This window comes from Phyllobates terribilis, unplaced genomic scaffold, assembly GCF_046119375.1.
Source record: "Phyllobates terribilis strain yellow unplaced genomic scaffold, ASM4611937v1 Scaffold_13__5_contigs__length_258822181, whole genome shotgun sequence".
Taxonomy (NCBI): domain Eukaryota; kingdom Metazoa; phylum Chordata; class Amphibia; order Anura; family Dendrobatidae; genus Phyllobates; species Phyllobates terribilis.
The window spans coordinates 75,040,094-75,064,796 of NW_027362773.1; positions in this window are offsets into that span (position 1 = coordinate 75,040,094).

A 24,703-nucleotide genomic window follows, 5' to 3' on the forward strand; every position below is an offset into this window, starting at 1 on the left:
TGTGAAAATATCCACTAAATGAGGGAATAATATGTGTGAGGGTACCCCAGGAGAGTTCCAAATGTGAGTGGGTAGAATATATATCCCACGGGGGTAAAATTGAAAAAAGTTAAAAAAAAATTTTTTTTGGACTTAGTCATTTTTCCGGCGTTAATCAGACTTTCAATTAGGGCGAATGACAGTGAGCGCTCCGATTTCACTTCCAGAGCGAGTCGCCCGATGAGTCCTTCATATTTAGCCGTTTTCAGCCAATTTTCTGAATTTTTGAAAATTTCACTTTTTTGTGAAAATATCCACTAAATGAGGGAATAATATGTGTGAAGGTACCCCAGGAGAGTTCCAAATGTGTGTGGGTAGAATATATATCCCACGGGGGTAAAATTGAAAAAGTTGAAAAAAATTTTTTTTTAGACTTAGTCATTTTTCCGGCGTTTATCAGACTTTCAGATAGGGGAAATGTCAGTGAGCGTTCCGATTTCAGTTCCAGAGCGATTCGGCCGATGAGTCCTTCATATTTAGTCGTTTTCAGCCAATTTTCAGAATTTTTTAAAATTTCACTTTTTTGTGAAAATATCCACTAAATGAGGGAATAATATGTATGAGGGCACGCAAGGAGAGTTCCAAATGTGTGTGGGTAGAATATATATCCCACGGGGGTAAAATTGAAAAAAGGAGAAAAATTTTTTTTTTGGACTTAGTCATTTTTTCAGCGTTTATCAGACTTTCAGATAGGGGAAATGTCAGTGAGCGTTACAATTTCAGTTCCAGAGCGATTCGCCCGATGTGCTCTTCATATTTAGTCGTTTTCAGCCAATTTTCTGAATTTTTGAAAATTTCACTTTTTTGTGAAAATATCCACTAAATGAGGGAATAATATGTGTGAGGGTACCCCAGGAGATTTCCAAATGTGTGTGGGTAGAATATATATCCCACGAGGGTAAAATTGAAAAAAGTTTAAAAAAATTTTTTTTTGGACTTAGTTATTTTTCCAGCGTTAATCAGACTTTCAATTAGGGCAAATGTCAGTGAGCGTTCCGATTTCAGTTCCAGAGCGATTCGCCCGATGAGTCCTTCATATTTAGTCGTTTTCAGCCAATTTTCAGAATTTTTGAAAATTTCACTTTTTTGTGAAAATATCCACTAAATGAGGGAATAATATGTGTGAAGGTACCCCAGGAGAGTTCCAAATGTGTGTGGGTAGAATATATATCCCACGGGGGTAAAATTGAAAAAGTTGAAAAAAATTTTTTTTTAGACTTAGTCATTTTTCCGGCGTTTATCAGACTTTCAGATAGGGGAAATGTCAGTGAGCGTTCCGATTTCAGTTCCAGAGCGATTCGGCCGATGAGTCCTTCATATTTAGTCGTTTTCAGCCAATTTTCAGAATTTTTGAAAATTTCACTTTTTTGTGAAAATATCCACTAAATGAGGGAATAATATGTATGAGGGCACGCAAGGAGAGTTCCAAATGTGTGTGGGTAGAATATATATCCCACGGGGGTAAAATTGAAAAAAGGAGAAAAATTTTTTTTTTGGACTTAGTCATTTTTTCAGCGTTTATCAGACTTTCAGATAGGGGAAATGTCAGTGAGCGTTCCAATTTCAGTTCCAGAGCAATTCGCCCGATGAGTCCTTCATATTTAGTCATTTTCAGCCAATTTTCAGAATTTTGAAAATTTCACTTTTTTGTGAAAATATCCACTAAATGAGGGAATAATATGTGTGAGGGTACCCCAGGAGAGTTCCAAATGTGTGTGGGCAGAATATATATCCCACGGGGGTAAAATTGAAAAAAGTTAAAAAAAAATTTTTTTTAGACTTAGTCATTTTTCCGGCGTTTATCAGACTTTCAGATAGGGGAAATGTCAGTGAGCGTTCCAATTTCAGTTCCAGAGCGATTCGCCTGATGAGTCCTTCATATTTAGTCGTTTTCAGCCAATTTTCTGAATTTTTGAAAATTTCACTTTTTTGTGAAAATATCCACTAAATGAGGGAATAATATGTGTGAGGGTACCCTAGGAGAGTTCCATATGTGTGTGGGCAGAATAAATATCCCACGGGGGTAAAATTGAAAAAAGTTTAAAAAAAATTTTTTTTAGACTTAGTAATTTTTCCGGCGTTTATCAGACTTTCAGATAGGGGAAATGTCAGTGAGCAATCCAATTTCAGTTCCAGAGCGATTCGCCCGTTGAGTCCTTCATATTTAGTCGTTTTCAGCCAATTTTCTGAATGTTTGAAAATTTCACTTTTTTGTGAAAATATCCACTAAATGAGGGAATAATATGTGTGAGGGTACCCCAGGAGAGTTCCAAATGTGTGTGGGTAGAATATATATCCCACGGGGGTAAAATTGAAAAAAGTTGAAAAAAATTTTTTTTAGACTTAGTCATTTTTCCGGCGTTTATCAGACTTTCAGATAGGGGAAATGTCAGTGAGTGTTCCAATTTCAGTTCCAGAGCGATTCGCCCGATGAGTCCTTCATATTTAGTCGTTTTCAGTCAATTTTCTGAATTTTTGAAAATTTCACTTTTTTGTGAAAATATCCACTAAATGAGGGAATAATATGTGTGAAGGTACCCCAGGAGAGTTCCAAATGTGTGTGGGTAGAATATATATCCCACGGGGGTAAAATTGAAAAAAGTTTAAAAAAAATTTTTTTTAGGCTTAGTCATTTTTCCGGCGTTTATCAGACTTTCAGATAGGGGAAATGTCAGTGAGCGTTCCAATTTCAGTTCCAGAGCGATTCGCCCGATGAGTCCTTCATATTTAGTCGTTTTAAGCCAATTTTCTGAATTTTTTTAAAATTTCACTTTTTAGTGAAAATATCCACTCAATGAGGGAATAATATGTGTGAGGGTACCCCAGGAGAGTTCCAAATGTGTGTGGGTAGAATATATATCCCACGGGGGTAAAATTGAAAACAGGAGAAAAATTTTTTTTTTGGACTTAGTCATTTTTTCAGCGTTTATCAGACTTTCAGATAGGGGAAATGTCAGTGAGTGTTCCAATTTCAGTTCCAGAGCAATTCGCCCGATGAGTCCTTCATATTTAGTCGTTTTCAGCCAATTTTCAGAATTTTGAAAATTTCACTTTTTTGTGAAAATATCCACTAAATGAGGGAATAATATGTGTGAGGGTACCCCAGGAGAGTTCCAAATGTGCGTGGGTAGAATATATATCCCACAGGGGTAAAATTGAAAAAAGTTGAAAAAAAATTTTTTTGGACTTAGTCATTTTTCCGGCGTTTATCAGACTTTCAGATAGGGGAAATGTCAGTGAGCATTCCGATTTCAGTTCCAGAGCGATTCGCCCAATGAGTCCTTCATATTTAGTCGTTTTCAGCCAATTTTCAGAATTTTTGAAAATTTCACTTTTTTGTGAAAATATCCACTAAATGAGGGAATAATATGTGTGAAGGTACCCCAGGAGAGTTCCAAATGTGTGTGGGTAGAATATATATCCCACGGGGGTAAAATTGAAAAAGTTTAAAAAAATTTTTTTTTAGACTTAGTCATTTTTCCGGCGTTTATCAGACTTTCAGATAGGGGAAATGTCAGTGAGCGTTCCGATTTCAGTTCCAGAGCGATTCGGCCGATGAGTCCTTCATATTTAGTCGTTTTCAGCCAATTTTCAGAATTTTTGAAAATTTCACTTTTTTGTGAAAATATCCACTAAATGAGGGAATAATATGTGTGAAGGTACCCCAGGAGAGTTCCAAATGTGTGTGGGTAGAATATATATCCCACAGGAGTAAAATTGAAAAAGTTTAAAAAAAATTTTTTTGGACTTAGTCATTTTTCCGGCGTTAATCAGACTTTCAATTAGGGCAAATGTCAGTGAGCGTTCCGATTTCACTTCCAGAGCGATTCGCCCGATGAGTCCTTCATATTTAGCCGTTTTCAGCCAATTTTCTGAATTTTTGAAAATTTCACTTTTTTGTGAAAATATCCACTAAATGAGGGAATAATATGTGTGAAGGTACCCCAGGAGAGTTCCAAATGTGTGTGGGTAGAATATATATCCCACGGGGGTAAAATTGAAAAAAGTTTAAAAAAAAATTTTTTTGGACTTAGTCATTTTTCCGGCGTTTATCAGACTTTCAATTAGGGCAAATGTCAGTGAGCGTTCCGATTTCAGTTCCAGAGCGATTCGCCCGTTGAGTCCTTCATATTTAGTCGTTTTCAGCCAATTTTCTGAATATTGGAAAATTTCACTTTTTTGTGAAAATATCCACTAAATGAGGGAATAATATGCGTGAGGGTACCCCAGGAGAGTTACAAATGTGAGTGGGTAGAATATATATCCCACGGGGGTAAAATTGAAAAAAGTTGAAAAAAATTTTTTTTAGACTTAGTCATTTTTCCGGCGTTTATCAGACTTTCAGATAGGGGAAATGTCAGTGAGCGTTACAATTTCAGTTCCACAGCGATTCGCCCGATGTGCCCTTCATATTTAGTCGTTTTCAGCCAATTTTCTGAATTTTTGAAAATTTCACTTTTTTGTGAAAATATCCACTAAATGAGGGAATAATATGTGTGAGGGTACCCCAGGAGAGTTCCAAATGTGAGTGGGTAGAATATATATCCCACGGGGGTAAAATTGAAAAAAGTTAAAAAAAAATTTTTTTTGGACTTAGTCATTTTTCCGGCGTTAATCAGACTTTCAATTAGGGCGAATGACAGTGAGCGCTCCGATTTCACTTCCAGAGCGAGTCGCCCGATGAGTCCTTCATATTTAGCCGTTTTCAGCCAATTTTCTGAATTTTTGAAAATTTCACTTTTTTGTGAAAATATCCACTAAATGAGGGAATAATATGTGTGAAGGTACCCCAGGAGAGTTCCAAATGTGTGTGGGTAGAATATATATCCCACGGGGGTAAAATTGAAAAAGTTGAAAAAAATTTTTTTTTAGACTTAGTCATTTTTCCGGCGTTTATCAGACTTTCAGATAGGGGAAATGTCAGTGAGCGTTCCGATTTCAGTTCCAGAGCGATTCGGCCGATGAGTCCTTCATATTTAGTCGTTTTCAGCCAATTTTCAGAATTTTTTAAAATTTCACTTTTTTGTGAAAATATCCACTAAATGAGGGAATAATATGTATGAGGGCACGCAAGGAGAGTTCCAAATGTGTGTGGGTAGAATATATATCCCACGGGGGTAAAATTGAAAAAAGGAGAAAAATTTTTTTTTTGGACTTAGTCATTTTTTCAGCGTTTATCAGACTTTCAGATAGGGGAAATGTCAGTGAGCGTTACAATTTCAGTTCCAGAGCGATTCGCCCGATGTGCTCTTCATATTTAGTCGTTTTCAGCCAATTTTCTGAATTTTTGAAAATTTCACTTTTTTGTGAAAATATCCACTAAATGAGGGAATAATATGTGTGAGGGTACCCCAGGAGATTTCCAAATGTGTGTGGGTAGAATATATATCCCACGAGGGTAAAATTGAAAAAAGTTTAAAAAAATTTTTTTTTGGACTTAGTTATTTTTCCAGCGTTAATCAGACTTTCAATTAGGGCAAATGTCAGTGAGCGTTCCGATTTCAGTTCCAGAGCGATTCGCCCGATGAGTCCTTCATATTTAGTCGTTTTCAGCCAATTTTCAGAATTTTTGAAAATTTCACTTTTTTGTGAAAATATCCACTAAATGAGGGAATAATATGTGTGAAGGTACCCCAGGAGAGTTCCAAATGTGTGTGGGTAGAATATATATCCCACGGGGGTAAAATTGAAAAAGTTGAAAAAAATTTTTTTTTAGACTTAGTCATTTTTCCGGCGTTTATCAGACTTTCAGATAGGGGAAATGTCAGTGAGCGTTCCGATTTCAGTTCCAGAGCGATTCGGCCGATGAGTCCTTCATATTTAGTCGTTTTCAGCCAATTTTCAGAATTTTTGAAAATTTCACTTTTTTGTGAAAATATCCACTAAATGAGGGAATAATATGTATGAGGGCACGCAAGGAGAGTTCCAAATGTGTGTGGGTAGAATATATATCCCACGGGGGTAAAATTGAAAAAAGGAGAAAAATTTTTTTTTTGGACTTAGTCATTTTTTCAGCGTTTATCAGACTTTCAGATAGGGGAAATGTCAGTGAGCGTTCCAATTTCAGTTCCAGAGCAATTCGCCCGATGAGTCCTTCATATTTAGTCATTTTCAGCCAATTTTCAGAATTTTGAAAATTTCACTTTTTTGTGAAAATATCCACTAAATGAGGGAATAATATGTGTGAGGGTACCCCAGGAGAGTTCCAAATGTGTGTGGGCAGAATATATATCCCACGGGGGTAAAATTGAAAAAAGTTAAAAAAAAATTTTTTTTAGACTTAGTCATTTTTCCGGCGTTTATCAGACTTTCAGATAGGGGAAATGTCAGTGAGTGTTCCAATTTCAGTTCCAGAGCGATTCGCCCGATGAGTCCTTCATATTTAGTCGTTTTCAGTCAATTTTCTGAATTTTTGAAAATTTCACTTTTTTGTGAAAATATCCACTAAATGAGGGAATAATATGTGTGAAGGTACCCCAGGAGAGTTCCAAATGTGTGTGGGTAGAATATATATCCCACGGGGGTAAAATTGAAAAAAGTTTAAAAAAAATTTTTTTTAGGCTTAGTCATTTTTCCGGCGTTTATCAGACTTTCAGATAGGGGAAATGTCAGTGAGCGTTCCAATTTCAGTTCCAGAGCGATTCGCCCGATGTGCCCTTCATATTTAGTCGTTTTCAGCCAATTTTCTGAATTTTTGAAAATTTCACTTTTTTGTGAAAATATCCACTAAATGAGGGAATAATATGTGTGAGGGTACCCCAGGAGATTTCCAAATGTGTGTGGGTAGAATATATATCCCACGAGGGTAAAATTGAAAAAAGTTTAAAAAAATTTTTTTTTGGACTTAGTTATTTTTCCAGCGTTAATCAGACTTTCAATTAGGGCAAATGTCAGTGAGCGTTCCGATTTCAGTTCCAGAGCGATTCGCCCGATGAGTCCTTCATATTTAGTCGTTTTAAGCCAATTTTCTGAATTTTTTTAAAATTTCACTTTTTAGTGAAAATATCCACTCAATGAGGGAATAATATGTGTGAGGGTACCCCAGGAGAGTTCCAAATGTGTGTGGGTAGAATATATATCCCACGGGGGTAAAATTGAAAACAGGAGAAAAATTTTTTTTTTGGACTTAGTCATTTTTTCAGCGTTTATCAGACTTTCAGATAGGGGAAATGTCAGTGAGTGTTCCAATTTCAGTTCCAGAGCAATTCGCCCGATGAGTCCTTCATATTTAGTCGTTTTCAGCCAATTTTCAGAATTTTGAAAATTTCACTTTTTTGTGAAAATATCCACTAAATGAGGGAATAATATGTGTGAGGGTACCCCAGGAGAGTTCCAAATGTGCGTGGGTAGAATATATATCCCACAGGGGTAAAATTGAAAAAAGTTGAAAAAAAATTTTTTTGGACTTAGTCATTTTTCCGGCGTTTATCAGACTTTCAGATAGGGGAAATGTCAGTGAGCATTCCGATTTCAGTTCCAGAGCGATTCGCCCAATGAGTCCTTCATATTTAGTCGTTTTCAGCCAATTTTCAGAATTTTTGAAAATTTCACTTTTTTGTGAAAATATCCACTAAATGAGGGAATAATATGTGTGAAGGTACCCCAGGAGAGTTCCAAATGTGTGTGGGTAGAATATATATCCCACGGGGGTAAAATTGAAAAAGTTTAAAAAAATTTTTTTTTAGACTTAGTCATTTTTCCGGCGTTTATCAGACTTTCAGATAGGGGAAATGTCAGTGAGCGTTCCGATTTCAGTTCCAGAGCGATTCGGCCGATGAGTCCTTCATATTTAGTCGTTTTCAGCCAATTTTCAGAATTTTTGAAAATTTCACTTTTTTGTGAAAATATCCACTAAATGAGGGAATAATATGTGTGAGGGTACCCCAGGAGAGTTCCAAATGTGTGTGGGCAGAATATATATCCCACGGGGGTAAAATTGAAAAAAGTTTAAAAAAAAATTTTTTTAGACTTAGTCATTTTTCCGGCGTTTATCAGACTTTCAGATAGGGGAAATGTCAGTGAGCGTTCCAATTTCAGTTCCAGAGCGATTCGCCTGATGAGTCCTTCATATTTAGTCGTTTTCAGCCAATTTTCTGAATTTTTGAAAATTTCACTTTTTTGTGAAAATATCCACTAAATGAGGGAATAATATGTGTGAGGGTAGCCCAGGAGAATTCCAAATGTGTGTGGGTAGAATATATATCCCACGGGGGTAAAATTGAAAAAAGGAGAAAAATTTTTTTTTGGGACTTAGTCATTTTTTCAGCGTTTATCAGACTTTCAGATAGGGGAAATGTCAGTGAGCGTTCCAATTTCAGTTCCAGAGAAATTCGCCCGATGAGTCCTTCATATTTAGTCGTTTTCAGCCAATTTTCTGAATTTTTGAAAATTTCACTTTTTTGTGAAAATATCCACTAAATGAGGGAATAATATGTGTGAGGGTACCCCAGGAGAGTTCCAAATGTGTGTGGGTAGAATATATATCCCACAGGAGTAAAATTGAAAAAGTTTAAAAAAAATTTTTTTGGACTTAGTCATTTTTCCGGCGTTAATCAGACTTTCAATTAGGGCAAATGTCAGTGAGCGTTCCGATTTCACTTCCAGAGCGATTCGCCCGATGAGTCCTTCATATTTAGCCGTTTTCAGCCAATTTTCTGAATTTTTGAAAATTTCACTTTTTTGTGAAAATATCCACTAAATGAGGGAATAATATGTGTGAAGGTACCCCAGGAGAGTTCCAAATGTGTGTGGGTAGAATATATATCCCACGGGGGTAAAATTGAAAAAAGTTTAAAAAAAAATTTTTTTGGACTTAGTCATTTTTCCGGCGTTTATCAGACTTTCAATTAGGGCAAATGTCAGTGAGCGTTCCGATTTCAGTTCCAGAGCGATTCGCCCGTTGAGTCCTTCATATTTAGTCGTTTTCAGCCAATTTTCTGAATATTGGAAAATTTCACTTTTTTGTGAAAATATCCACTAAATGAGGGAATAATATGTGTGAGGGTACCCCAGGAGAGTTACAAATGTGAGTGGGTAGAATATATATCCCACGGGGGTAAAATTGAAAAAAGTTGAAAAAAATTTTTTTTAGACTTAGTCATTTTTCCGGCGTTTATCAGACTTTCAGATAGGGGAAATGTCAGTGAGTGTTCCAATTTCAGTTCCAGAGCGATTCGCCCGATGAGTCCTTCATATTTAGTCGTTTTCAGTCAATTTTCTGAATTTTTGAAAATTTCACTTTTTTGTGAAAATATCCACTAAATGAGGGAATAATATGTGTGAAGGTACCCCAGGAGAGTTCCAAATGTGTGTGGGTAGAATATATATCCCACGGGGGTAAAATTGAAAAAAGTTTAAAAAAAAATTTTTTTGGACTTAGTCATTTTTCCGGCGTTTATCAGACTTTCAATTAGGGCAAATGTCAGTGAGCGTTCCGATTTCAGTTCCAGAGCGATTCGCCCGTTTAGTCCTTCATATTTAGTCGTTTTCAGCCAATTTTCTGAATATTGGAAAATTTCACTTTTTTGTGAAAATATCCACTAAATGAGGGAATAATATGTGTGAGGGTACCCCAGGAGAGTTCCAAATGTGAGTGGGTAGAATATATATCCCACGGGGGTAAAATTGAAAAAAGTTGAAAAAAATTTTTTTTAGACTTAGTCATTTTTCCGGCGTTTATCAGACTTTCAGATAGGGGAAATGTCAGTGAGTGTTCCAATTTCAGTTCCAGAGCGATTCGCCCGATGAGTCCTTCATATTTAGTCGTTTTCAGTCAATTTTCTGAATTTTTGAAAATTTCACTTTTTTGTGAAAATATCCACTAAATGAGGGAATAATATGTGTGAGGGTACCCCAGGAGAGTTCCAAATGTGTGTGGGTAGAATATATATCCCACGGGGGTAAAATTGAAAAAAGTTTAAAAAAAATTTTTTTTAGGCTGTCATTTTTCCGGCGTTTATCAGACTTTCAGATAGGGGAAATGTCAGTGAGCGTTCCAATTTCAGTTCCAGAGCGATTCGCCCGATGTGCCCTTCATATTTAGTCGTTTTCAGCCAATTTTCTGAATTTTTGAAAATTTCACTTTTTTGTGAAAATATCCACTAAATGAGGGAATAATATGTGTGAGGGTACCCCAGGAGATTTCCAAATGTGTGTGGGTAGAATATATATCCCACGAGGGTAAAATTGAAAAAAGTTTAAAAAAATTTTTTTTTGGACTTAGTTATTTTTCCAGCGTTAATCAGACTTTCAATTAGGGCAAATGTCAGTGAGCGTTCCGATTTCAGTTCCAAAGCGATTCGCCCGATGAGTCCTTCATATTTAGTCGTTTTCAGCCAATTTTCAGAATTTTTGAAAATTTCACTTTTTTGTGAAAATATCCACTAAATGAGGGAATAATATGTGTGAGGGTACCCCAGGAGAGTTCCAAATGTGTGTGGGTAGAATATATATCCCACGGGGGTAAAATTGAAAAAAGTTTAAAAAAAATTTTTTTTAGGCTTAGTCATTTTTCCGGCATTTATCAGACTTTCAGATAGGGGAAATGTCAGTGAGCGTTCCAATTTCAGTTCCAGAGCGATTCGCCCGATGAGTCCTTCATATTTAGTCGTTTTCAGCCAATTTTCTGAATATTTGAAAATTTCACTTTTTTGTGAAAATATCCACTAAATGAGGGAATAATATGTGTGAGGGTACCCCAGGAGAGTTCCAAATGTGTGTGGGTAGAATATATATCCCACGGGGGTAAAATTGAAAACAGGAGAAAAATTTTTTTTTTGGACTTAGTCATTTTTTCAGCGTTTATCAGACTTTCAGATAGGGGAAATGTCAGTGAGTGTTCCAATTTCAGTTCCAGAGCAATTCGCCCGATGAGTCCTTCATATTTAGTCGTTTTCAGCCAATTTTCAGAATTTTGAAAATTTCACTTTTTTGTGTGAGGGTACCACAGGAGAGTTCCAAATGTGTGTGGGTAGAATATATATCCCACAGGGGTAAAATTGAAAAAAGTTGAAAAAAATTTTTTTGGACTTAGTCATTTTTCCGGCGTTTATCAGACTTTCAGATAGGGGAAATGTCAGTGAGCATTCCGATTTCAGTTTCAGAGCGATTCGCCCAATGAGTCCTTCATATCTAGTCGTTTTCAGCCAATTTTCAGAATTTTTGAAAATTTCACTTTTTTGTGAAAATATCCACTAAATGAGGGAATAATATGTGTGAGGGTACCCCAGGAGAGTTCCAAATGTGAGTGGGTAGAATATATATCCCACGGGGGTAAAATTGAAAAAAGTTTAAAAAAAATTTTTTTTAGACTTAGTCATTTTTCCGGCGTTTATCAGACTTTCAGATAGGGGAAATGTCAGTGAGCGTTCCAATTTCAGTTCCAGAGCGATTCGCCCGATGAGTCCTTCATATTTAGTCGTTTTCAGCCAATTTTCTGAATTTTTGAAAATTTCACTTTTTTGTGAAAATATCCTCTAAATGAGGGAATAATATGTATGAGGGCACCCCAGGAGAGTTCCAAATGTGTGTGGGTAGAATATATATCCCACGGGGTAAAATTGAAAAAAGGAGAAAAATTTTTTTTTTGGACTTAGTCATTTTTTCAGCGTTTATCAGACTTTCAGATAGGGGAAATGTCAGTGAGCGTTCCAATTTCAGTTCCAGAGCAATTCGCCCGATGAGTCCTTCATATTTAGTCGTTTTGAGCCAATTTTCTGAATTTTTGAAAATTTTACTTTTTTGTGAAAATATCCACTAAATGAGGGAATAATATGTGTGAGGGTACCCCAGGAGAATTCCAAATGTGTGTGGGTAGAATATATATCCCACGGGGGTAAAATTGAAAAAAGGAGAAAAATTTTTTTTTTGGACTTAGTCATTTTTTCAGCGTTTATCAGACTTTCAGATAGGGGAAATGTCAGTGAGCGTTCCAATTTCAGTTCCAGAGAAATTCGCCCGATGAGTCCTTCATATTTAGTCGTTTTCAGCCAATTTTCTGAATTTTTGAAAATTTCACTTTTTTGTGAAAATATCCACTAAATGAGGGAATAATATGTGTGAGGGTACCCCAGGAGAGTTCCAAATGTGTGTGGGTAGAATATATATCCCACAGGAGTAAAATTGAAAAAGTTGAAAAAAAATATTTTTGGACTTAGTCATTTTTCCGGCGTTAATCAGACTTTCAATTAGGGCAAATGTCAGTGAGCGTTCCGATTTCACTTCCAGAGCGATTCGCCCGATGAGTCCTTCATATTTAGCCGTTTTCAGCCAATTTTCTGAATTTTTGAAAATTTCACTTTTTTGTGAAAATATCCACTAAATGAGGGAATAATATGTGTGAAGGTACCCCAGGAGAGTTCCAAATGTGTGTGGGTAGAATATATATCCCACGGGGGTAAAATTGAAAAAAGTTTAAAAAAAAATTTTTTTGGACTTAGTCATTTTTCCGGCGTTTATCAGACTTTCAATTAGGGCAAATGTCAGTGAGCGTTCCGATTTCAGTTCCAGAGCGATTCGCCCGTTGAGTCCTTCATATTTAGTCGTTTTCAGCCAATTTTCTGAATATTGGAAAATTTCACTTTTTTGTGAAAATATCCACTAAATGAGGGAATAATATCTGTGAGTGTACCCCAGGAGAGTTACAAATGTGAGTGGGTAGAATATATATCCCACGGGGGTAAAATTGAAAAAAGGAGAAAAATTTTTTTTTTGGACTTAGTCATTTTTCCGGCGTTTATCAGACTTTCAATTAGGGCAAATGTCAGTGAGTGTTCCGATTTCACTTCCAGAGCGATTCGCCCGATGAGTCCTTCATATTTAGTCGTTTTCAGCCAATTTTCTGAAAATTTGAAAATTTCACTTTTTTGTGAAAATATCCACTAAATGAGGGAATAATATGTGTGAGGGTACCTCAGGAGATTTCCAAATGTGTGTGGGTAGAATATATATCCCACGGGGGTAAAATTGAAAAAAGTTTTAAAAAATTTATTTTTAGACTTAGTCATTTTTCCGGCGTTTATCAGACTTTCAGATAGGGGAAATGTCAGTGAGCAATCCAATTTCAGTTCCAGAGCGATTCGCCCGATGTGTCCTTCATATTTAGTCGTTTTCAGCCAATTTTCTGAATTTTTGAAAATTTCACTTTTTTGTGAAAATATCCACTAAATGAGGGAATAATATGTGTGAGGGTACCCCAGGAGATTTCCAAATGTGTGTGGTTAGAATATATATCCCACGAGGGTAAAATTGATAAAAGTTTAAAAAAAATTTTTTTTGGACTTAGTCATTTTTCCGGCGTTAATCAAACTTTCAATTAGGGCAAATGTCAGTGAGCGTTACGATTTCAGTTCCAGAGCGATTCGCCTGATGAGTCCTTCATATTTAGTCGTTTTCAGCCAATTTTCAGAATATTTGAAAATTTCACTTTTTTGTGAAAATATCCACTAAATGAGGGAATAATATGTGTGAGGGTACCCTAGGAGAGTTCCAAATGTGTGTGGGCAGAATATATATCCCACGGGGGTAAAATTGAAAAAAGTTTAAAAAAAATTTTTTTTAGACTTAGTCATTTTTCCGGCGTTTATCAGACTTTCAGATAGGGGAAATGTCAGTGAGCGTTCCAATTTCAGTTCCAGAGCAATTCGCCCGATGAGTCCTTCATATTTAGTCGTTTTCAGCCAATTTTCAGAATTTTGAAAATTTCACTTTTTTGTGAAAAAATCCACTAAATGAGGGAATAATATGTGTGAAGGTACCCCAGGAGAGTTCCAAATGTGTGTGGGTAGAATATATATCCCACGGGGGAAAAATTAAAAAAAGTTAAAAAAAAATTTTTTTTGGACTTAGTCATTTTTCCGGCGTTAATCAGACTTTCAATTAGGGCGAATGTCAGTGAGCGTTCCGATTTCACTTCCAGAGCGAGTCGCCCGATGAGTCCTTCATATTTAGTCGTTTTCAGCCAATTTTCAGAATTTTGAAAATTTCACTTTTTTGTGAAAAAATCCACTAAATGAGGGAATAATATGTGTGAAGGTACCCCAGGAGAGTTCCAAATGTGTGTGGGTAGAATATATATCCCACGGGGGAAAAATTAAAAAAAGTTAAAAAAAAATTTTTTTTGGACTTAGTCATTTTTCCGGCGTTAATCAGACTTTCAATTAGGGCGAATGTCAGTGAGCGTTCCGATTTCACTTCCAGAGCGAGTCGCCCGATGAGTCCTTCATATTTAGTCGTTTTCAGCCAATTTTCAGAATTTTTGAAAATTTCACTTTTTTGTGAAAATATCCACTAAATGAGGGAATAATATGTGTGAGGGTACCCCAGGAGAGTTCCAAATGTGAGTGGGTAGAATATATATCCCACGGGGGTAAAATTGAAAAAAGTTAAAAAAAAATTTTTTTTGGACTTAGTCATTTTTCCGGCGTTAATCAGACTTTCAATTAGGGCGAATGACAGTGAGCGTTCCGATTTCACTTCCAGAGCGAGTCGCCCGATGAGTCCTTCATATTTAGCCGTTTTCAGCCAATTTTCTGAATTTTTGAAAATTTCACTTTTTTGTGAAAATATCCACTAAATGAGGGAATAATATGTGTGAAGGTACCCCAGGAGAGTTCCAAATGTGTGTGGGTAGAATATATATCCCACGGGGGTAAAATTGAAAAAGTTGAAAAAAATTTTTTTTTAGACTTAGTCATTTTTCCGGCGTTTATCAGACTTTCAGATAGGGGAAATGTCAGTGAGTGTTCCGATTTCAGTTCCAGAGCGATTCGGCCGATGAGTCCTTCATATTTAGTCGTTTTCAGCCAATTTTCAGAATTTTTGAAAATTTCACTTTTTTGTGAAAATATCCACTAAATGAGGGAATAATATGTGTGAGGGTACCCCAGGAGAGTTCCAAATGTGAGTGGGTAGAATATATATCCCACGGGGGTAAAATTGAAAAAAGTTTAAAAAAAATTTTTTTTAGACTTAGTCATTTTTCCGGCGTTTATCAGACTTTCAATTAGGGCAAATGTCAGTGAGTGTTCCGATTTCACTTCCAGAGCGATTCGCCCGATGAGTCCTTCATATTTAGTCGTTTTCAGCCAATTTTCTGAATATTTGAAAATTTCACTTTTTTGTGAAAATATCCACTAAATGAGGGAATAATATGTGTGAGGGTACCTCAGGAGATTTCCAAATGTGTGTGGGTAGAATATATATCCCACGGGGGTAAAATTGAAAAAAGTTTTAAAAAATTTATTTTTAGACTTAGTCATTTTTCCGGCGTTTATCAGACTTTCAGATAGGGGAAATGTCAGTGAGCAATCCAATTTCAGTTCCAGAGCGATTCGCCCGATGTGTCCTTCATATTTAGTCGTTTTCAGCCAATTTTCTGAATTTTTGAAAATTTCACTTTTTTGTGAAAATATCCACTAAATGAGGGAATAATATGTGTGAGGGTACCCCAGGAGATTTCCAAATGTGTGTGGTTAGAATATATATCCCACGAGGGTAAAATTGATAAAAGTTTAAAAAAAATTTTTTTTGGACTTAGTCATTTTTCCGGCGTTAATCAAACTTTCAATTAGGGCAAATGTCAGTGAGCGTTACGATTTCAGTTCCAGAGCGATTCGCCTGATGAGTCCTTCATATTTAGTCGTTTTCAGCCAATTTTCAGAATATTTGAAAATTTCACTTTTTTGTGAAAATATCCACTAAATGAGGGAATAATATGTGTGAGGGTACCCTAGGAGAGTTCCAAATGTGTGTGGGCAGAATATATATCCCACGGGGGTAAAATTGAAAAAAGTTTAAAAAAAATTTTTTTTAGACTTAGTCATTTTTCCGGCGTTTATCAGACTTTCAGATAGGGGAAATGTCAGTGAGCGTTCCGATTTCAGTTCCAGAGCGATTCGCCCGATGAGTCCTTCATATTTAGTCGTTTTCAGCCAATTTTCAGAATTTTTGAAAATTTCACTTTTTTGTGAAAATATCCACTAAATGAGGGTACCCCATGTGTGAGGGTACCCCAGGAGAGTTCCAAATGTGTGTGGGTAGAATATATATCCCACGGGGGTAAAATTGAAAAAAGTTTAAAAAATTTTTTTTAGACTTAGTCATTTTTCCGGCGTTTATCAGACTTTCAGATAGGGGAAATGTCAGTGAGCGTTCCAATTTCAGTTCCAGAGCGATTCGCCTGATGAGTCCTTCATATTTAGTCGTTTTCAGCCAATTTTCAGAATTTTTGAAAATTTCACTTTTTTGTGAAAATATCCACTAAATGAGGGAATAATATGTGTGAGGGTACCCCAGGAGAGTTCCAAATGTGTGTGGGTAGAATATATATCCCACGGGGGTAAAATTGAAAAAAGTTTAGAAAATTTTTTTTAGACTTAGTCATTTTTCCGGCGTTTATCAGACTTTCAGATAGGGGAAATGTCAGTGAGCGTTCCAATTTCAGTTCCAGAGCGATTCGCCCGATGAGTCCTTCATATTTAGTCGTTTTCAGCCAATTTTCAGAATTTTTGAAAATTTCACTTTTTTGTGAAAATATCCACTAAATGAGGGTACCCCATGTGTGAGGGTACCCCAGGAGAGTTCCAAATGTGTGTGGGTAGAATATATATCCCACGGGGGTAAAATTGAAAAAAGTTGAAAAAAAATTTTTTTTAGACTTAGTAATTTTTCCGGCGTTTATCAGACTTTCAGATAGGGGAAATGTCAGTGAGCGTTCCGATTTCAGTTCCAGAGCGATTTGCCCGATGAGTCCTTCATATTTAGTCGTTTTCAGCCAATTTTCAGAATTTTTGAAAATTTCACTTTTTTGTGAAAATATCCACTAAATGAGGGAATAATATGTGTGAGGGTACCCCAGGAGAGTTCCAAATGTATGTGGGTAGAATATATATCCCACGGGGGTAAAATTGAAAAAAGTTTAAAAAATTTTTTTTGAACTTAGTCATTTTTCCAGCGTAAATCAGACTTTCAATTAGCGCAAATGTCAGTGAGCGTTCCGATTTCAGTTCCAGAGCGATTCGCCCGATGAGTCCTTCATATTTAGTCGTTTTCAGCCAATTTTCTGAATATTTGAAAATTTCACTTTTTTGTGAAAATATCCACTAAATGAGGGAATAATATGTGTGAGGGTACCCCAGGAGAGTTCCAAATGTGTGTGGGTAGAATATATATCCAACGGGGGTAAAATTGAAAAAAGTTGAAAAAAATTTGTTTTTAGACTTAGTCATTTTTCCGGCGTTTATCAGACTTTCAGATAGGGGAAATGTCAGTGAGCGTTCCGATTTCAGTTCCAGAGCGATTCGCCCGATGAGTCCTTCATATTTAGTCGTTTTCAGCCAATTTTCAGAATTTTTGAAAATTTCACTTTTTTGTGAAAATATCCACTAAATGAGGGAATAATATGTGTGAGGGTACCCCAGGAGAGTTCCAAATGTGTGTGGGTAGAATATATATCCCACGGGGGTAAAATTGAAAAAAGTTTAAAAAAATTTTTTTTTTGACTTAGTCATTTTTCCGGCGTTAATCAGACTTTCAATTAGGGCAAATGTCAGTGAGCGTTCCGATTTCAGTTCCAGAGCGATTCGCCCGATGAGTCCTTCATATTTAGTCGTTTTCAGCCAATTTTCTGAATTTTTGAAAATTTCACTTTTTTGTGAAAATATCCACTAAATGAGGGTACCCCATGTGTGAGGGTACCCCAGGAGAGTTCCAAATGTGTGTGGGTAGAATATATATCCCACGGGGGTAAAATTGAAAAAAGTTTAAAAAAAATTTTTTTTAGACTTAGTCATTTTTCCGGCGTTTATCAGACTTTCAATTAGGGCAAATGTCAGTGAGCATTCCGATTTCAGTTCTAGAGCGATTCACCCAATTAGTCCTTCATATTTAGTCGTTTTCAGCCAATTTTCAGAATTTTTGAAAATTTCACTTTTTTGTGAAAATATCCACTAAATGAGGGAATAATATGTGTGAGGGTACCCCAGGAGAGTTCCAAATGTATGTGGGTAGAATATATATCCCACGGGGGTAAAATTGAAAAAAGTTTAAAAAAATTTTTTTTTGAACTTAGTCATTTTTCCAGCGTAAATCAGACTTTCAATTAGGGCAAATGTCAGTGAGCGTTCCGATTTCAGTTCCAGAGCGATTCGCCCGATGAGTCCTTCATATTTAGTCGTTTTCAGCCAATTGTCAGAATTTTTGAAAATTTCACTTTTTTATGAAAATATCCACTAAATGAGGGAATAATATGTGTGAGGGTACCCCAGGAGAGTTTCAAATGTATGTGGGTAGAATCTATATCTCACGGGGGTAAAATTGAAAAAAGTTTAAAAAAATTTTTTTTTGGACTTAGTCATTTTTCCAGCGTAAATCAGACTTTCAATTAGGGCAAATGTCAGTGAGCATTCCGATTTCAGTTCTAGAGCGATTCACCCGATTAGTCCTTCATATTTAGTCGTTTTCAGCCAATTTTCTGAATATTTGAAAATTTCACTTTTTTCTGAAAATATCCACTAAATGAGGGAATAATATGTGTGAGGGTACCCCAGGAGAGTTCCAAATGTGTGTGGGTAGAATATATATCCCACAGGGGTAAAACTGAAAAAAGTTTAAAAAAATTTTTTTTTGGACTTAGTCATTTTTCCAGCGTTAATCAGACTTTCAACTAGGGCAAATGTCAGTGAGCGTTCCGATTTCAGTTCCAGAGCGATTCGCCCGATGAGTCCTTCATATTTAGTCGTTTTCAGCCAATTTTCTGAATTTTTGAAAATTTCACTTTTTTGTGAAAATATCCACTAATTGAGAGTACCCCATGTGTGAGAGTACCCCAGGAGAGTTCCAAATGTGTGTGGGTAGAATATATATCCCACGGGGGTAAAATTGAAAAAAGTTTAAAAAAAATTTTTTTTGTACTTAGTCATTTTTCCAGCGTAAATCAGACTTTCAATTAGGGCAAATGTCAGTGAGCGTTCCGATTTCAGTTCCAGAGCGATTCGCCCGATGAGTCCTTCATATTTAGTCGGTTTCAGCCAATTTTCTGAATATTTAAAATTTCACTTTTTTGTGAAAATATCCACTAAATGAGGGAATAATATGTGTGAGGGTACCCCAGGAGAGTTCCAAATGTGTGTGGGTAGAATATATATCCCACGGGGGTAAAATTGAAAAAAGTTTAAAAAAAATTTTTTTTAGACTTAGTCATTTTTCCGGCGTTTATCAGACTTTCAGATAGGGGAAATGTCAGTGAGCGTTCCGATTTCAGTTCCAGCGCGATTCGCCCGATGAGTCCTTCATATTTAGTCGTTTTCAGCCAATTTTCAGAATTTTTGAAAATTTCACTATTTTGTGAAAATATCCACTAAATGAGGGAATAATATGTGTGAGGGTACCCCTGGAGAGTTCCAAATTTGTGTGGGTAGAAGACATATCCAACGGGGGTAAAATTGAAAAAAGGTGAAAAAAATTTTTTTTTGGACTTAGTAATTTTTTCAGCGTTTATCAGACTTTCAGATAGGGGAAATGTCAGTGAGCGTTCCAATTTCAGTTCCAGAGCGATTCGCCCGATGAGTCCCTCATATTTAGTCGTTTTCAGCCAATTTTCTGAATTTTTGAAAATTTCACTTTTTTGTGAAAATATCCACTAAATGAGGGAATAATATGTGTGAAGGTACCCCAGGAGTGTTCCAAATGTGTGTGGGTAGAATATATATCCCACGGGAGTAAAATTGAAAAAAGTTGAAAAAATTTTTTTTGGGACTTAGTCATTTTTCCGGCATTTATCAGACTTTCAGATAGGGGAAATGTCAGTGAGCATTCCGATTTCAGTTCCAGAGCGATTCGCCCGATGAGTCCTTCATATTTAGTCGTTTTCAGCCAATTTTCTGAATTTTTGAAAATTTCACTTTTTTTGTGAAAATATCCACTAAATGAGGGAATAATATGTGTGAGGGTACCCCAGGAGAGTTCCAAATGTGTGTCGGTAGAAGACATATCCCACGGGGGTAAAATTGAAAAAAGTTGAAATTTTTTTTTTTTCGACTTTGTCATTTTTCCGGCGTTTATCAGACTTTCAGATAGGGGAAATGTCAGTGAGCGTTCCAATTTCAGTTCCAGAGCGATTCGCCTGATGAGTCCTTCATATTTAGTCGTTTTCAGCCAATTTTCTGAATATTTGAAAATTTCACTTTTTTGTGAAAATATCCACTAAATGAGGGAATAATATGTGTGAAGGTACCCCAGGAGAGTTCCAAATGTGTGTGGGAAGAATATATATCCCACAGGGGTAAAATTGAAAAAAGGTGAAAAAATTTTTTTTTGGACTTACTCATTTTTCCAGCGTAAATCAGACTTTCAATTAGGGCAAATGTCAGTGAGCGTTCCGATTTCAGTTCCAGAGCGATTCGCCCGATGAGTCCTTCATATTTAGTCGTTTTCAGCCAATTTTCTGAATATTTGAAAATTTCACTTTTTTGTGAAAATATCCACTAAATGAGGGAATAATATGTGTGAGGGTACCCCAGGAGAGTTCCAAATGTGTGTGGGTAGAATATATATCCCACGGGGGTAAAATTGAAAAAAGTTTAAAAAAAATTTTTTTTAGACTCAGTCATTTTTCCGGCGTTTATCAGACTTTCAATTAGGGCAAATGTCAGTGAGCATTCCGATTTCAGTTCTAGAGCGATTCGCCCGATTAGTCCTTCATATTTAGTCGTTTTCAGCCAATTTTCAGAATTTTTGAAAGTTTAACTTTTTTGTGAAAATATCCACTAAATGAGGGAATAATATGTGTGAGGGTACCCCAGGAGAGTTCCAAATGTATGTGGGTAGAATATATATCCCACGGGGCTAAAATTGAAAAAAGTTTAAAAAAATTTTTTTTTGTACTTAGTCATTTTTCCAGCGTAAATCAGACTTTCAATTAGGGCAAATGTCAGTGAGCATTCCGATTTCAGTTCCAGAGCGATTCGCCCGATGAGTCCTTCATATTTAGTCGGTTTCAGCCAATTTTCTGAATATTTGAAAATTTCACTTTTTTGTGAAAATATCCACTAAATGAGGGAATAATATGTGTGAGGGTACCCCAGGAGAGTTCCAAATGTGTGTGGGTAGAATATATATCCCACGGGGGTAAAATTGAAAAAAGTTTAAAAAAAATTTTTTTTAGACTTAGTCATTTTTCCGGCGTTTATCAGACTTTCAACTAGGGCAAATGTCAGTGAGCGTTCCGATTTCAGTTCCTGAGCGATTCGCCCGATGAGTCCTTCATATTTAGTCGTTTTCAGCCAATTTTCTGAATTTTTGAAAGTTTAACTTTTTTGTGAAAATATCCACTAAATGAGGGAATAATATGTGTGAGGGTACCCCGGGAGAGTTCCAAATTTGTGTGGGTAGAAGACATATCCCACGGGGGTAAAATTGAAAAAAGGTGAAAAAAAATTTTTTTTGGACTTAGTAATTTTTTCAGCGTTTATCAGACTTTCAGATAGGGGAAATGTCAGTGAGCGTTCCAATTTCAGTTCCAGAGCGATTCGCCCGATGAGTCCCTCATATTTAGTCGTTTTCAGCCAATTTTCAGAATTTTTGAAAATTTCACTTTTTTGTGAAAATATCCACTAAATGAGGGAATAATATGTGTGAAGGTACCCCAGGAGTGTTCCAAATGTGTGTGGGTAGAATATATATCCCACGGGGGTAAAATTGAAAAAAGTTGAAAAAATTTTTTTTTGGACTTAGTCATTTTTCCGGCATTTATCAGACTTTCAGATAGGGGAAATGTCAGTGAGCGTTCCGATTTCAGTTCCAGAGCGATTCGCCCGATGATTCCTTCATATTTAGTCGTTTTCAGCCAATTTTCAGAATTTTTGAAAATTTCACTTTTTTGTGAAAATATCCACTAAATGAGGGAATAATATGTGTGAGGGTACCCCAGGAGAGTTCCAAATGTGAGTGGGTAGAATATATATCCCACGGGGGTAAAATTGAAAAAAGTTTAAAAAAAATTTTTTTTAGACTTAGTCATTTTTCCGGCGTTTATCAGACTTTCAGATAGGGGAAATGTCAGTGAGCGTTCCAATTTCAGTTCCACAGCGATTCGCCCGATGAGTCCTTCATATTTAGTCGTTTTCAGCCAATTTTCTGAATTTTTGAATATTTCACTTTTTTGTGAAAATATCCACTAAATGAGGGAATAATATGTATGAGGGCACCCCAGGAGAGTTCCAAATGTGTGTGGGTAGAATATATATCCCACGGGGGTAAAATTGAAAAAAGGAGAAAAATTTTTTTTTTGGACTTAGTCATTTTTCCGGCGTTTATCAGACTTTCAATTAGGGCAAATGTCAGTGAGTGTTCCGATTTCACTTCCAGAGCGATTCGCCCGATGAGTCCTTCATATTTAGTCGTTTTCAGCCAATTTTCTGAATATTTGAAAATTTCACTTTTTTGTGAAAATATCCACTAAATGAGGGAATAATATGTGTGAGGGTACCTCAGGAGATTTCCAAATGTGTGTGGGTAGAATATATATCCCACGGGGGTAAAATTGAAAAAAGTTTTAAAAAATTTATTTTTAGACTTAGTCATTTTTCCGGCGTTTATCAGACTTTCAGATAGGGGAAATGTCAGTGAGCAATCCAATTTCAGTTCCAGAGCGATTCGCCCGATGTGTCCTTCATATTTAGTCGTTTTCAGCCAATTTTCTGAATTTTTGAAAATTTCACTTTTTTGTGAAAATATCCACTAAATGAGGGAATAATATGTGTGAGGGTACCCCAGGAGATTTCCAAATGTGTGTGGTTAGAATATATATCCCACGAGGGTAAAATTGATAAAAGTTTAAAAAAAATTTTTTTTGGACTTAGTCATTTTTCCGGCGTTAATCAAACTTTCAATTAGGGCAAATGTCAGTGAGCGTTACGATTTCAGTTCCAGAGCGATTCGCCTGATGAGTCCTTCATATTTAGTCGTTTTCAGCCAATTTTCAGAATATTTGAAAATTTCACTTTTTTGTGAAAATATCCACTAAATGAGGGAATAATATGTGTGAGGGTACCCTAGGAGAGTTCCAAATGTGTGTGGGCAGAATATATATCCCACGGGGGTAAAATTGAAAAAAGTTTAAAAAAAATTTTTTTTAGACTTAGTCATTTTTCCGGCGTTTATCAGACTTTCAGATAGGGGAAATGTCAGTGAGCATTCCAATTTAAGTTCCAGAGCGATTCGCCCGATGAGTCCTTCATATTTAGTCGTTTTCAGCCAATTTTCTGAATTTTTGAAAATTTCACTTTTTTGTGAAAATATCCACTAAATGAGGGAATAATATGTGTGAAGGTACCCCAGGAGAGTTCCAAATGTGTGTGGGTAGAATATATATCCCACGGGGGTAAAATTGAAAAAAGTTTTAAAAAAATTTTTTTTGGACTTAGTCATTTTTCCGGCGTTTCAGACTTTCAATTAGGGCAAATGTCAGTGAGCGTTCCGATTTCAGTTCCAGAGCGATTCGCCCGATGAGTCCTTCATATTTAGTCGTTTTCAGCCAATTTTCAGAATTTTTGAAAATTTCACTTTTTTGTGAAAATATCCACTAAATGAGGGTACCCCATGTGTGAGGGTACCCCAGGAGAGTTCCAAATGTGTGTGGGTAGAATATATATCCCACGGGGGTAAAATTGAAAAAAGTTTAAAAAATTTTTTTTAGACTTAGTCATTTTTCCGGCGTTTATCAGACTTTCAGATAGGGGAAATGTCAGTGAGCGTTCCAATTTCAGTTCCAGAGCGATTCGCCTGATGAGTCCTTCATATTTAGTCGTTTTCAGCCAATTTTCAGAATTTTTGAAAATTTCACTTTTTTGTGAAAATATCCACTAAATGAGGGAATAATATGTGTGAGGGTACCCCAGGAGAGTTCCAAATGTGTGTGGGTAGAATATATATCCCACGGGGGTAAAATTGAAAAAAGTTTAGAAAATTTTTTTTAGACTTAGTCATTTTTCCGGCGTTTATCAGACTTTCAGATAGGGGAAATGTCAGTGAGCGTTCCAATTTCAGTTCCAGAGCGATTCGCCCGATGAGTCCTTCATATTTAGTCGTTTTCAGCCAATTTTCAGAATTTTTGAAAATTTCACTTTTTTGTGAAAATATCCACTAAATGAGGGTACCCCATGTGTGAGGGTACCCCAGGAGAGTTCCAAATGTGTGTGGGTAGAATATATATCCCACGGGGGTAAAATTGAAAAAAGTTGAAAAAAAATTTTTTTTAGACTTAGTAATTTTTCCGGCGTTTATCAGACTTTCAGATAGGGGAAATGTCAGTGAGCGTTCCGATTTCAGTTCCAGAGCGATTTGCCCGATGAGTCCTTCATATTTAGTCGTTTTCAGCCAATTTTCAGAATTTTTGAAAATTTCACTTTTTTGTGAAAATATCCACTAAATGAGGGAATAATATGTGTGAGGGTACCCCAGGAGAGTTCCAAATGTATGTGGGTAGAATATATATCCCACGGGGGTAAAATTGAAAAAAGTTTAAAAAATTTTTTTTGAACTTAGTCATTTTTCCAGCGTAAATCAGACTTTCAATTAGCGCAAATGTCAGTGAGCGTTCCGATTTCAGTTCCAGAGCGATTCGCCCGATGAGTCCTTCATATTTAGTCGTTTTCAGCCAATTTTCTGA